The following is a 14,661-nucleotide window of genomic DNA, read 5'->3' as shown; positions in this document are numbered from 1 at the left end:
AGCAATGACTACATAGTAGCATCCTTGCATGAGGAGTTTCTTGTACCCACTGCAGCAAATAGGTTTTCCATAGGTTGGATGATGGAGTGTATGCATGCGTACATACCCCACAGATGATCACTCAAGGCACTTAAGAGTGGGGCCTCAAAGCTCGAGTGGCTAGACGAAGATGACTGGCGCCGACTCAAAGAGGAGGCTACAAATTCTCTAGGACGTTGGAGACAGCAACGCGAGGCAGCGAGGGCAAGCAACTGGAGACAAGAGTGGTCCATCATCTTGGGAGTGGCGGCCACAAGACTTATCTAGAGGACTTTGTAAGTTTTTCTTATGTTCTTCTCGCTTTTTTTTTTCAATATCGCTTGTACTGACAATCGTATTTCTAACAATTGTATTTTGTTTTCTTTGCAACACTCCATTACAAAATGCAATTCTACCGGCCTAAAGACTCGATATGTAGAGAGACACGATCTCATTGCATTGATCAATAGATTATATGCACGAGGCGGCCCAGTAAGTCACTTATCTTTCTTATCCATAGTTACTATTTTTAATTAAAATGCATTATTGTATGGTGGACTGATGTGTAGTTGTTTCTTTTTTTTGCAAAGTCCATTCGATGCTCCTTTACGTCAAGATGAGCTTTCATATGGTGAGGATCTATAGCTCGCACTTGGATTTGTGGAGCGCACATCGTCTTCTTTTTTGGTCCTGTGATTTATGTAGGCATTTTCTATCCACTATGTTATTATCATCCTTTGTATCTTACCATGAGCGCTTTCATTAAGTGATCTTGTATTTATTTTATGTATCGGTCTAGTGGATTCAAGCACACTTTGCCTTCATTTTGACGACCATTGTACACTTTATATGTAACCCATTTATAGAATGTAATTACAGCACATAGTGCTACATGTGGCAAGAAAAATTTTTCTCTATAACCGTCGCTATTAGCGTCGCAAATTTTTTACACGCATCACTATTGCCATCGCAATTTGCGTCGCAAAGCATCGCTATTGGCGTCTCTATCTACGTGGTTATTGGCATCACTATTTACATCGTTATTGGCATCACAAATATGCGATGCCAATAATGATGTAGATAGCAACGCCAATAGCAATGGTTCTATGAAGACGCTAATAGCGATGTGTTTAGTGACGACGTGAGCAAATTTTTTTGTGAACATTTTCATCGCTTTAAACATCGGTATGAGGCATGTATCTTGTAGTGTTTGTGTAATTTTTGATAGGTTTTGAGCTTCAATGCAAAGAAAGAAGGTAAGCGTATATAATTATTCTTGCTCATATAGAAGTTATGATATGATTGAAGGTTGAGATATTATGGTTCTTGTAGAATGGTAGTCCTTTTCTTAACCACTTGTTTGGATTACTAGAAGATACATGCTCATTGTAGCGTACTTGCTTAATGTCAACGTTACTAACCAATGGACCATCACGAAGGAGTTGTTAGCAACTTTAACTTTGATGAATACTCCAAGTATGATAATAGCAATCCATCGAGCGATGACCATGAGGTTAGAGAGATTTTACATGAGGATAGTCAAATGTGTAATCTAGCGTCCCATAGTTCATTGAGCCCATTTCTCTATGTCATCTAAATGCTTTGCATTTGATAGGGAGAGCTACAAACTCATGGAGCTTGAAATTCAAGGTATCATGCTAGTAACACTTGAGACTTTGAAAGCACATGATAGAAGAGCTTTGATTGATTTGAAAAGGTGGAGACGGATGAGAGATGAAATGTGTTTGGTGCAAGGTAAGGATGGTAGCAATTTATCATGCTTGAAATTATCACCTTTTTTGCAAAGGTTGCTTGTATTGAAGATTGGGAAGATATCATTTAAATGACTCATTGCATGGTCTAGATGGATATCATCAAGGTGTTAATGACACAATTGATGCAATCAAGTTAGAATGGTGTACTAACATGAGAAAGCATGGTATTCCTATTCCTTATGTGCATGATGTAGTGAATGCATGTGATTGTAAAAATGGTAACAAGAAAATTACTTATGATAGCTTTTCCCTCTTGCCTCATGCCAAAAAGAATTAAGAAATACAATTATGCAAAATAATTTTCACAAATAGGACCCACTCGGATGAGTGCTTCATTGACATAATTATCAAGCATAAAGCAAGATTTGGTTTTACTTTGATCCTCAAAGAACAATGCCATGCTCAAGACAATTGTTGAATATTTGTGCCATCAAGGTGGAAGGATTGATCAAAATGAGATAATATCCAAAGATTAAGAAAATTTAAAAAGTGTGGTTGTCCATATAAGAAAATGTGACCGATGTTGTAATAATCCCCCCTAAAACGAAACGAAATTCCCCCCCCCCCCCCCATTGTCGCCGACGACACGCGACGAGGTGGGGGAAGGGAAAGGGGACAACGATGATGCCATGGACGACGTGGAATAAGAAGAGTGGCCAATGACGAGGGAGGGGGAGTGAAGTTAACGGGGGAGGGACGAAGCCATTGATAATGATGTCGACTACAACACCGCCATGCGAAACAGATGAGAGGTGGAGGCTTCGCCACCACTCCACCTTCTCTCCTTATCCCCCTGCCCCCCAATGATACACCCCCACCAAACTATAAAATTTTCCCCCATCGTCAAGAGAAGAGAGCCTTTGGAGGGGCTCTACATACTGAGCAACACATTGAAGGGAGGTAGAAATAGAGATACCACCTCTTGCCCCCCCCTTTGTTGCTACCATGAGAGAGAGGGGGGGAGAGAGAGGGAGAGGGTAAGAGAGAGAGAGGAAGAAGAGGAAGAAGGGAAAGAGAGAGAGGGAGAGGGTGAGAGAGAGAGAGAGAGAGAGAGAGGAAGAAGAAGAACAAGGGAAAGAGAGAGAGAGAGAGAGAGAGAGAGAGACTCCTCCCTTTCCCCTCCTAAGAGGGTGGCCACACGCATTTATCTATTCCCGCAAGATTGTCACCCACCCCACACCTTCATTCATTTCCCCAATTGGCCCCGCTAATCAAGTACAAGGCGCAGAAGACTAGTGTGTTTTACATCTAAGGGAGACTAATATCGGGAATGGCCCCCAAATGGAGGATGACGCGCATGGATATGGTAACCCTACAATGAGCAACGAAGCCTTGCGCGAGGGCATCACTGCCGATCCAATTGTGATACCACTCGTAAGTAATGAATTTTCAAATTAATAAAAAGCTTGTTTTGATTTCCACATAAGGTATGCTAGATGCCACATGAGAATATATCATGGAAAGGGATAGGTTTCATCCCAAATATTCGAAAAGATAAAGTTGCAAAGCACGGGTACCAATAGAAGTATTTTAGATGTCATGTGAAAAACTCACACATAGCATAATAGCATTCCAAGGTATTGTCGACTCTCCTTTATGTGAAAATAATAGATGGGTCTTTCCCCACACTGAAAGTATGTTGTAGCTTGCACACTTGACGGATTTCATGATAAAGTAATCTAGCCTAGGGGAAATTCAATCTCGAATCTATTAGTTCATTGGGATCCTGATGATGTGCATAGTTAACACAAATAACGACCATAAGGACTAGGACTAAGAATGCCTTGAGATCCGTCCAATACCGACTACATTTATCAATCCAATTCGAAGATTGGCTAGATTCAAACACATCTCCGGCCCCCAAAAGCAAGTAGAGAGCTCAAGGGATTGAGAAGACCGAGTCAAAGTAAAGATCGTACTCTTTGGAAAGAAGGTTGAGTTATCGAAAAATGTAAGCAGCCTATAGAACTTGTCTTGTATAGTGTTTGAAACCTTAACATATGCCTTAGTCGAAAGAAGGATGTGTTAAGTAATTTTTACATAGAATCACTCTTTGATCGGGGAGAGTGAATATGTGATGGAAGGTTATCGCGACTATTCCTGCAATGTTGGAAAATGATATCATTGTTTTGTTGATTGATCTAACATCATCTTAAATGCTTTTTGCATTAAATTGATTGTTGGGATAAGATTTGGATGATTATTCCAAGTACTAGTGCTTGATGATAAATGCATGGCAGGGATTTGTGATGACAAATTGCCATGGGAAATAAAGGAACGTCTTCTTGAAAGATGATATTAGATTGATTGCCTTGAGTGTGCTTGACTCTTAAATTGGCTTAATTAAGGAAGGATATTTGCACGGGTTGATCATCTCCAAGGTCATGCTGCATTTCAACTCGAGAGGGCACTGCTCGATTCACGGGCCGAAGGTCGAGTGGTGAAAAGGCCAACCACAGAAAGTGTGTCTCACTCCTAGGTCGCTTGGGGTCAATGGAGCTCTGGACACCCCTTGCCTAGATCAGAATGGAATTATAGACTATCGTGAGCCCAATGTCTAGCGCATTGGAAGAACCTATTCTAGATAAATGATGGGATTTGTGGCGCCATGTGATTTGGACCAGTTACTTCTGCAAGGCAGAAGAGGTACTTATGTTGAACAAAAGGGATATATAATTATCCTGTATGGGCAGGAGACAAAGATTAACGTGAAGATAAGTTAAGGAATTTATTTGAACTTGTTATCAAAGGATTGCTTACCCTACATTCATGTTTGTGCCATAAATTATGCGAACGAACCCTATTTCCAAAAAGGCTTAATTAATGAAGTTGATTTTAAATGTTACACATAAATGTGATAGGACCTAATTAGATAACTAAAGAATGCCTATTGAGGGAAGCGGGTGGGCAGAACCCCCGACGGATCTGTCCTATGGCAAGGTGGTCCCAGAGGACTGTGAGGCTTCTTACAAGGTTTTACCGTCGTTGGAGGGTTGAGCGGTGCATCCCTCTCATTTCCCATTCTCTTTGAACCAAGTGCAGCATGGGTCTGCTTTAACTTGGGTATCTCTGCGTAAAGTAGGATGTCCAAGACCCAATGCTAGAATGTTGTCAAGAGACCTTGACCCCTAGAAACCCAGATTTCAGGTGGGTCCTAGTGGGTTTGGCCACGAATGTTCCATTGTGAGGTGGACTCGGAAAACCCTAGGCGACAAACCCCAGAACATTCCATGGGAGTGCCGGACAGTGACGCTTAGATTCGTTTCTCGATGGACTGCTAAAATGTGCTTGGAAAGCCGATAGGCAAGCACGTTACAGATGTTTTGAAGATGTAAACACCAAAGAGGGAGAAGTCATGTTTGCTTTCCAAATAGACATCATATTTATTGCCCTCACTATTGCAACAAGACATTGTTATTGGACCCTTTGGTCACATTGGCTTGACACACATGCCATGCCTTGCTTCGACTATCTTGAAAGCACATGCGTGATGGTTCCCACACCCACCTCATTGGGAGGATTGTGCAATTTTTTGATGTTCAATGTACCTTCCCATGCACAGTCGCCTCTTGTTTCATGGGACTAGGCCTAGATGATAAGCAGCAATTCACTTTGCCTTTTCCAAATGGCCATGTATTGAAAAGCATTACTGCATTCAAATATTATCTATTATTGATAGTTAATCTACACCCAAGACTTCTTTCTCAGTAGAATGGCACAAATTTGTATCAATTTGATGCACTTGAGCCATTCTTATCAATGTTGTTTTAAGTGGTTTCTTTTGAGTTTGATTATCTATACTCTAATGCATGTTAGATATGCTCAATGTCCCACCCCCGTAAGGTGCCACCAATGATCCATGGTGCTCTAAGTTGTAAGGCCCCCATTATGAGGAGAAGCCATGAGTGAGTATGGACACTGGGTGGGTCCTGACTTGTATGTCAGATGAGGTTAGTGTGATTGAATGGCAAAAATGTGGCCTTTGTGAATCTAGCTGTTTTTGAGTTAGATAGAGTAGTTATGCTGTTAGCAACTTGAGGTAAATGCATTGAGTTACAGGGTGTGGGAGTTATTAGTAGGGACCCCTATTTTGGGGTTCAGGGGCAATGTCCCCCAGCCTGACAATAAAGAAAATATTCCCTGGCCGACTAGGGAAGATTCATAATATGATTAGACATGTCGACTAGACTATCTTCCCAGGCTATAAAAGGAAGATCGCATTAAAGCCATCATCAATCTATCTTTCATGCAATTAGAGTTATTCTAGCTACCCTTAAGCTCTTCACCTATCATCTATCTAGATCATCATCTAAGCTTCATAGTGATAGCGGACGAGTGGATAGAGCTATCTTTGTATCAATTCATTTGAAATTAAAGTAGCCTCTATTCTTCTCATATTTGATGTGTGTTCTCTACTCCTTGCTCAGATTCTGTCCAATGTGCCGTGTAATTTCTAGAATGCAGCATGTTAAGGGTGATTCATGGTTTAATATAATGACTTGATTAATAGTATATTTGTACAATGATGTGTATTTCTATATATTAGCCCCATCATTCTCTAGATAACGCTAATTAGCTCTCTATGCCAATCAAATTGTAATCAGATGTGTTGTCTACTAATGTATTTTTTGCCATATACAATTTAATTTGTCACATGGATACTAATTAGCATTCCAACATTGGCAACAAGGGTGGTTGATACAATCTTTGATTGCTTATAATTAACAACTATACAAAAAATTAAAATTTGGGAATACTTACCATGGAGTAATATCTTAAAACTAGTTTAGTTAAATCATTGCTTTGATGTAGTAATTTAGGGTGATTGTACTAGTTCCGTATGTCAACCTAAAGGGGGTCTGTCCGACAGCTGTTTTATAAGCTATGCGGTAAGCCCACAAGGTTGCCATCAGCTTGTTATCCCAGTCGCTGTGTGAGGCAGAGAATACCTTGGTTAGGACATTGACAAGAATCTTATTTGTGGATTCTGCCTAGCCGTTTGCTTGAGGGTAGTATGGAGAGGATTTCCGATGGATAATTAGGAAGGTGGATAGGAGATGCACTATCACTTCATTGATGAAGTGTGTCCCCTGGTCACTAACTAGTTCGATGGGGCATCCGAATCATGAGATCACCTGCTCCCATAAGAACTTGGCAGTCGTTCGAGCATCGTTCTTTCCTATTGCTCTCGTCTCTACCCACTTCGTTATGTAGTCTATGGCCACAATGATGTATTTGGCCTGCGAATACTGTATAGTGGGGCTGATGGGTCCTATGAAGTCGATTCCCCATTTTTCGAAGAGTTGTCGTGCAATGATTGGGGTCAACTTCATTTGATCCTTGCGAATCAGGACCTTCATCTGCTGACACTCGTCACAATGCTTAACAAATCGTGCGGCATCATAGAACAACGTTGGCCACCATAGTTGAGACTGAAACACCTTACGGGTCGTCATGTCTCCGCTAAAGTGTCCACCAGCAATTCCACTGTGTGCCTCTGAGAGCACGTCGTGCATCTCATGTTCGCACATGCATCTACGCAGCAATCCATCTTGCCCTAAGCGATACAGCTGGCCTGTTATCAACTGGTAGGGTTGGATTTTGAGAATAAGTCGCCTCAGCCTTGCCTTCTCTATCGGTCGTTTAGGCAGTCCGTGCTCAAGTACTTGGACTATGTCATCTGCCCAATATGGCCTTAGATCGGCCTTGAATAAATCTCTCTTGTGGGAGAGGTTAAAGAGGTGGGCGTCTGGCAATGCATCGGTAATGCCTTCTCCAGTGGCTTCTCTTTGTGGGGATGCGTGACATATGATCAGCGATGTAGTGCTATTTTTCCTTCCGTACAACCACGGAGAAGTGAAACTCCAAAAGCAGGAGCCACCGAGCTATGCGTCCTGTAGCGCAAGGTTTATTCACTAGGTATAGCAAGGCTTGATGGTCCACAAAGAAGGTAAAGGGTGTAGCCAATAGATAATGCCGGAACTTCTTTATAGCAAACACCATGGCCAAGCCCTCTCTTTCTGTCGTCGAGTAGTTCATTTCTGTCTCAGTGAGTTGTCTGCTAGCAAAGCTCACTGGATAGTCTAGGTTGTGCTCGCAAGGTTGGCACAACACTGCCCCCAACAACAAATTTAGAAGCATCGATATGCACATGGAAGGTAATGGTCCAATCTGGGGCTCGTGGAATTGGTGCTATGGTTAGAGCCTTCTTCAACTCTTCATATGCTCGTTGGCATGCTTCATTCCATTCAAAGACAATCAGCAATTTGTACAAAGGTCTGGCTATCAATGCGTAATTCAGCACAAACCGTCGATAGTATCCCGTATGGCCTAAGAAGCATTGAACTCCCTTGTAGTTGGTTGGGGTGGAAGGTCGACAATAACCCTGACTTTTGAGAAGTCAGTGGCAATGCCATTCTTCGACACCAAATGGTCGAGGATGCATCCATGCTTCACCCAAAACTGGCATTTCAAGGGGTTCAAGGAGAGACGATATAGGCGACACCGCTCAAAGACTACTTGGAGTTTGTTTAAGTGTTCCATCCAGGTTGAGTGAACGTAGAGGTCATCGACAAAGACTTCCAACTCCTTGCGAAGCATGTCTTTAAATATGGTACACATGAGACATTGGAAGGTGGCAGGGGCATTAGTCAACCCAAAAGGCATGACTATGTAAGCAAAGACGCCCCACTCGGTGGCAAAGGCAGTCTTATGCCTGTCGGCACGATGCACTTGCACCTGATTATATCCTGAGAAGCCATCCAAAAAACTGTAGGCCTCCTTGCCCGCCACTCTTTCAAGCATGTGCTCGGTGTATGGCAATGGATAATTGTCCCTTTTAGTAGCAGTGTTCACCTTCTTGTAATTGACGCACACTCTAATTTTTCCATTTTTCTTCATCACGATGACTATGGGTGATACCCAGTCCGTGTGCTCAATTTCGTTAATGAATCATGCTCTCATCATCTTATCAATCTCTTCCTTGACAGCATGAGCGTGCTTTGGATTCATTGGGTATGGTCACTGCTTCACCGGCGCTGTGTCTCCTGGTGTCATGGGTATATTATGAGTCACTACACTCGAGTCTACCCCTTTAAGCTCTTCCAAGGACCAAGCGAATACATCTATGTACTCTCGCAAGAGAGCGACAAGACTCATTTCTTCTTCCTCAGTCAAGTCATTAGCAATGAAGGCTGGTCGGGGTGTCTCCCCTTCCTGGGCTAAGTTCACCTCCTTGATCCTGGCTGGTCCCTCGATTGGTTTGCTCGTTTGCCCTTGCCATTTGGCACCCAGCAGGATCACTATCCTATCTCCTTTCTTGAATTTCGTAAATTGTTTAGGGAGGTCCCACGGTTTTCGATTTTCGTCTATTCGTGTGTCCCTGGGTTGGTTCACCCTTTCCTGCTTCAATCGTCTATGCCTCAGGTGGACAGGTAGGTCCCCATTGGTGTGTCAAGTCTTGGATGGCCTAGGTATTTCTGGGTCGCTATCTGAGCTTACCTCCAACTCAGAGTTGAAATCGTCGTCTTCGCTAGAAGAGGGGTCTCCCCTAGTGGTCACAGTTCAGATGGTGATTCTGCCCTAAGCACCAGTGTCGCTCTTGGTTGAGCTAGACCCGCTTGCTCAAGGTCTATGGCTCCTACGTGTTCTAACCAAGCGTGATCACAATCTATGCGCATGGATTCCTCGCTCTATCCTGTAGCCACTTTTCTTTTGAGGCTTGGAGTCCGCCCGGATTTGTTCTATTTCATATCCCTTAGTGTCGTATTCTACCTTGTCCATCTCAGCCTCACTTCCATCATTGAAGGATTGGCAGTCTTCGTACTCATTATCAGAGTCCTCTAGGTCAGACTGCTCATCGACTCCTAGGGCTTGGTATATCTCTTGTCATTGATCAGGGATTAGGGCCCAGTTGTACATAAGGTTCAAGTCATGCACCCTGGTCCATTGCCACTTGGATTCGCCTAAGAGATCTTGGAGTGGTTTGAAGTTTGCTGTTGAATTGTTAGCCAGCTTGTTTGTTAAGTATTCCAGAGCCTCCTGGATTTCTCTCTTGTTGCTTGGCACTTGGAAGGTGACGGGCTTAGGTCTCCCAAGAAGGGTTTCTTCTTGATGGCTTTCTCATACGCCTCTTGATCCAAGAACGACAGGTCGACTATAGCAAGGACATGCACCCAATCTCGCTCATCCTCTAGGCATGGGATATACTTTGTCAAGGACCCATAAGACTTCTTGACTTGAGCGTCACCCTTGAGCATCGAGGAGATGGCATCCAAGTCGACTGGTGAGGTCTTCCAAGTGTCCATCTCTACCCTCACAGCTTCCGTCCTATTGCTTAAGAAGATCAAGCCGTTACCCAAATCTTCGATAACTCTGGCATTGCGCATCCAGGGTCGGCCTAATAGGATATCATAGTCCACCCCCTTCATGACTATAAAGTCGACAGAGAACTGGACACCTGTGATTTTCACTGGGGGGTTTTCCCAGGTCTGTAGTACTGCGTGGCTCAGCACACTAATCCCGGCTCTCGTGTCTACGATCCCCTTTCTCGTTGTGTCGCCTAAGGCTAGGACTGGTAACACTGCATGCATCTCGGTGCCTTTCCAGAAAGCATTAACGTACAAGGATTTTGGTACAGAGTGCAGCGTTAGAATCAGTATTTGTGTTTCTATATCATGATCATGCAGATCCACAGCTTGTTCTTGTGACCCCTCAATTCACTAGTTGAGGTCTTGCCATAGGGTGGGATGCTGCTTAAGCAGGTCTCCCAGGCTTAACGTCACAGGGGTGGTCACTAGCGTGGTAAGGAGGTTGTCGGCTGCTCGTCCCTCTCCTAACCTGGATTGTCCTGGCCAACGGCCATGATTGATTTGTGGGCTTGCATCATCAAGGCTTGGCCTAAGGGGTGCTGCCTACGGTGCGGTTGCATCTCTTGACTTTGATCGAGGGGGTGAGACAGTTGTGTTCATGCTGGTGAGATCGTCGATCTCGTCCTCTAGGATGGGCTCAACATCCCTTAAGTACTCTTGGGCCTCTTTCACCCAGTCCTTCACTTTCTCTATGGCCTCGAGTTGGCGCTTCGGATGTGAGTACTCTCCTACCTTGGCACTTCCCTTTTCAACTGTCTTGGGGGCTGAAGTTTCTGCCTTTGCGTCCGTGACCTTCTTTCCAACAGGCAGAGTTGTAGCACTCTCAGTTCTTAGTGCAATCTTAGCCTCCGACCTCTTCTTCCTTCGCTTGTGGTTGTTCTTTCCTATCAAGGCTACATCGAGGTTGCTGGATCCCGGTAGTGATATGCCGGCCTGCTTTGTCTGGGCACGGGCCATGACCCGCAATGGGATGGGTGTGGCCTCCCCATCAAGGTTCTCAACACCAAACAGCCCCAATGGAACAGGTGGTACGTTGGCTGAACTTGCAAAAGGTTTTCGCTTTGGGCAATCGATGAAGAGATGGGTGATTCCGCACTCAACGCACCTTAGGTCAGCTTTGTCTCTATTCTGTTGTTCCCTCTTGGGGCAACGTGATAAGACATGACCCAGGTGACCACAAGTCCAACAGATGATTGGATCCTGTGTCTGCCCTCCTAGGCCTCTACCTCGTCCTCTCCCCATACCATCACTGGTACTGGTCAATAGTCCATAAGGACTGCGTTGCCCTCATCGTCGTGAGAGACATAAGGGTATAAGTAAGTCTCTTCCTCATTTGACTCTTCCACGTAGTGGACTAGAGCGTCACTCAATGGATGGGTCACATAGGGACCAGGCGGTCTAGGTATACCTGTAGGATTTATGTCCACCCTAGGGACAGCCAATTTAATGTCATTAGGCACAGGAAGGGCCAATGGGGCTCCCCTTCCGAAGAGTGGCTGCGGCTTGTTTGCTAGGTAAGGCTGACCGTATGGCTGGGAGTATGGAAGTCTCTTTGGCAATCTACAATGCACGATGTCGTGACCAAACCTACCACAGTTAGCACAAGGTCTCGACTAAGGGTCTTGACACTTAGTGGGCAAATGGTTTCTGCCACAATACACACATTGGACATGTGGACGCATTGGTCATCTCCACAGGTCTTGTAGCTTGACTATCTCCATCTTGACATCAGCCAAGTCTTGGTTCGTCTCGGTGGCCTTCCCCTTATCTTGACATCAGCCAAGTCTTGGTTCGTCTTGGTGGCCTTCCCCTTATCTTGGGATGATGGGGCTAGTCGTTCACTAGAGGTTGATGCTCTTTCCAAACTTCGCAAGTTAGCTTCTTCTGAGTTGGGGCTCCTGGAGCTCCGCTCTTTCAGTTGATCATCAACTCTTATGGCTTCCTCAAAAACCCTAGCTAGCACGTCTCGCTGCAAGCTCGAGTTGGCTACCAAAGCCTTATACAATTCTTCGTTTCGAATTCTGCTGATGAACACAGCTGAAACTGCTCTTTCAGTCAGTCCTTCACTTGTAGGGATTCTCTTGAAGAGGCTCCTCACGTGGGTTACGTAATCGCGAATGTCCTCCTTCTCTTTCTGCTTAACATTCATCAATCGTACTAGCAGATTGTCAGAGTATCCAGGCTTGGCAAATCTCTTGATGAATAGATTCTTGAGGCTATTGAAATTTGCTCACTCTGTGGCATCTAAGCTTGTATACTAAGTCATGCCCTTGTCACCTAAGCAAAGCCCAAACACTTGAGAGCGCTGAGTTAGGTCGCTAAGGCCGTTGGCTTCACAGACTTGCTCGAACTGCTCTACAAAGCTGTATGGATTGTCTTGGGGTTAGTACTTGTCGAGCTGCTTTGCAACTATTGGGATTTTAGATTGGCTCTTAAAGCCTTGGGTTGCTCCTAATCCTGCCAGTAGTGAGGTCGCCAATGCTGCAGCACTTTGCTCTGCTGCGGTGTTGTCTAGCAATCGCTTCATAAGAAGCTCGCTCAGCGTTAAGTCTCCTTCTAGGGCTCTCTCGTGATCCGTTCGATTTCTGCCGGCTAAGTTCAACACTCGTTGCACCTCACGCAACTCCGTGCTTTGCCTTTAACTCTTGGCCTACTGGTCTCTATTGTATGCGGCTATGCTTTGCAACGCCTTGTGGGTTAGCTTTCTCTCTTCTTCTAAGTCTGCGATGATAGCATCTGATGTCCACAACTGCAGAGTAGCTTCTAGGTCTCTAGGTTTCTAGGCATCGTGACAGCCCACTCAAACTACTAAGCGGCTGCTCCTTATGATTTTGTCTATTCCGCGCGTCAGAATAAGGTTCTGAGCAGCGTCAGGAGTCCTTGCGACAGGTTGCGCTACTGAGCTCCAGCTAGGTCAAGTCAAATTTCTAAAAAGTTGAGGCGAATACACACTCGGCCCAACTGGTCCGAATTGCAGGGTCCGAGTGGGTGACTTGGACAGGCCGAATCGCATTGGTCCGAGTACAAAAAAATTTCATGGGCCAAAGTCCGAGTGGTGTCACTCGGACAGGCAAAGTCAAGTGTTGGGCTGAGGGCCGAGTCGGAGCCTGGGCCGAGGGCCAAACTGGTAAATGGGGCCGAGTGGACTTCGGGCCGAGTGTCGAGTTGGTCAAAGGGCCGAGTGCCTTCACTCGAACGGGCCGAGTGGACTATGGACTGAGGGCCCATTAGGGTTTCCGGGTCGAGGTCCGAATGGCAGGGTCCGAGGGTTGAGTTTGGGACTCGGCCTAACAACGGCCGCTCGGACGGGCCAAACACAGCGCGATGAATGCCCCACGATGATGATTTCGATCAAATCTCCCGATTCAGGCAATCACTCCAAGCACAAACTTCCAAATCCCAACTAAGACACCAAGGGAAGTGATTGGTATACCTAGGGTGAGCGGTAGGCTCTCCGATGACGAGATCGAATCGAATCTTTGCGGGGGCTCTCTCTCTCTCTCTTCTCTCTCTCTCTCTCTCTCTCTCTCTCTCTCTCTCTCTCTCTCTCTCTCTCTCTCTCTCTCTCCAGTGGTTGCAAATGAGCTCTCCCTTAGCCTCTTGGCTCTTCAACCCCCTCCCGAGTAAGGCTTTGACGCTCGCAATCACTCACTTGCCAACATTAAGCATCCCAAGCAAGCTTTTTGCCCTTTTTTGCATGATTTATGCCCTGTTTTGAAACAGTAAACCCTACTCTTTCCCGGTTCGATTTCCTAATCCTATCCTACACTAAATGCAACAAGAATCGAAAGCAACAAACTGAAATGATTTCTCCATGTTTTTCAATCATCAAACAAACAAACCTAAAATACTTATTTGTTTCGAAGATCAAAACACCCAACCTTCCTACCTATCTCAAGCTCCGTTTCAGGGATGAATCCCTTAATTCGATACTCGATATGAGGCGTGCAAGCATTCAATCTCGAATCCATTGGTCCCGGCAACGTAACCAAAATGTGGGAGCTTTCACTCAATCGCCAAGACCCATGGACCGCTTATTTTTTCAAGCGTTCCAAGCAAGCTCTAATGGCTACCTATCACATAGCCAACGCGCCGTCGATCCTACGAGTGTAGTGAGCTTACCTTAATGCCGATATAAGTTGCCTTCTCTCTCGCACACACTGATAGCTCCACAATCCTAGATGCTAGCTCAAGCATCCTCAAGCCTCCTCCATCTCCAAGCTCCATCCACCATAGCCGCGCACGCAAGAGAAGAGAAGAGAAGAGAAGAGAAAAAGAGAAGAGGAGATGGTGAAGAGCTTCACCCTTTTGATCCCTCACTCCCACACACTCACTCCCTTACACTTTCACACTCCCTCTCTCAAGAGCACACACAAACAAGGAGAAGAGAAGAAGAGTGTTGAGAGTGGAAAAAGACCGAAATTTTGACTGCTTTTTGTTGTTTTTAAGGTCTGAATGATTTATTAGAGTGATATATGGTTGATAAATGAAGTATTTGA

The sequence above is a fragment of the Lygodium microphyllum genome, chromosome 6, assembly GCF_053477565.2.
Source record: "Lygodium microphyllum isolate KBCC chromosome 6, Lygodium_microphyllum_v1.1.10, whole genome shotgun sequence".
Taxonomy (NCBI): Eukaryota; Viridiplantae; Streptophyta; class Polypodiopsida; order Schizaeales; family Lygodiaceae; genus Lygodium; species Lygodium microphyllum.
Note: the sequence above shows the minus strand (reverse complement) of the source record.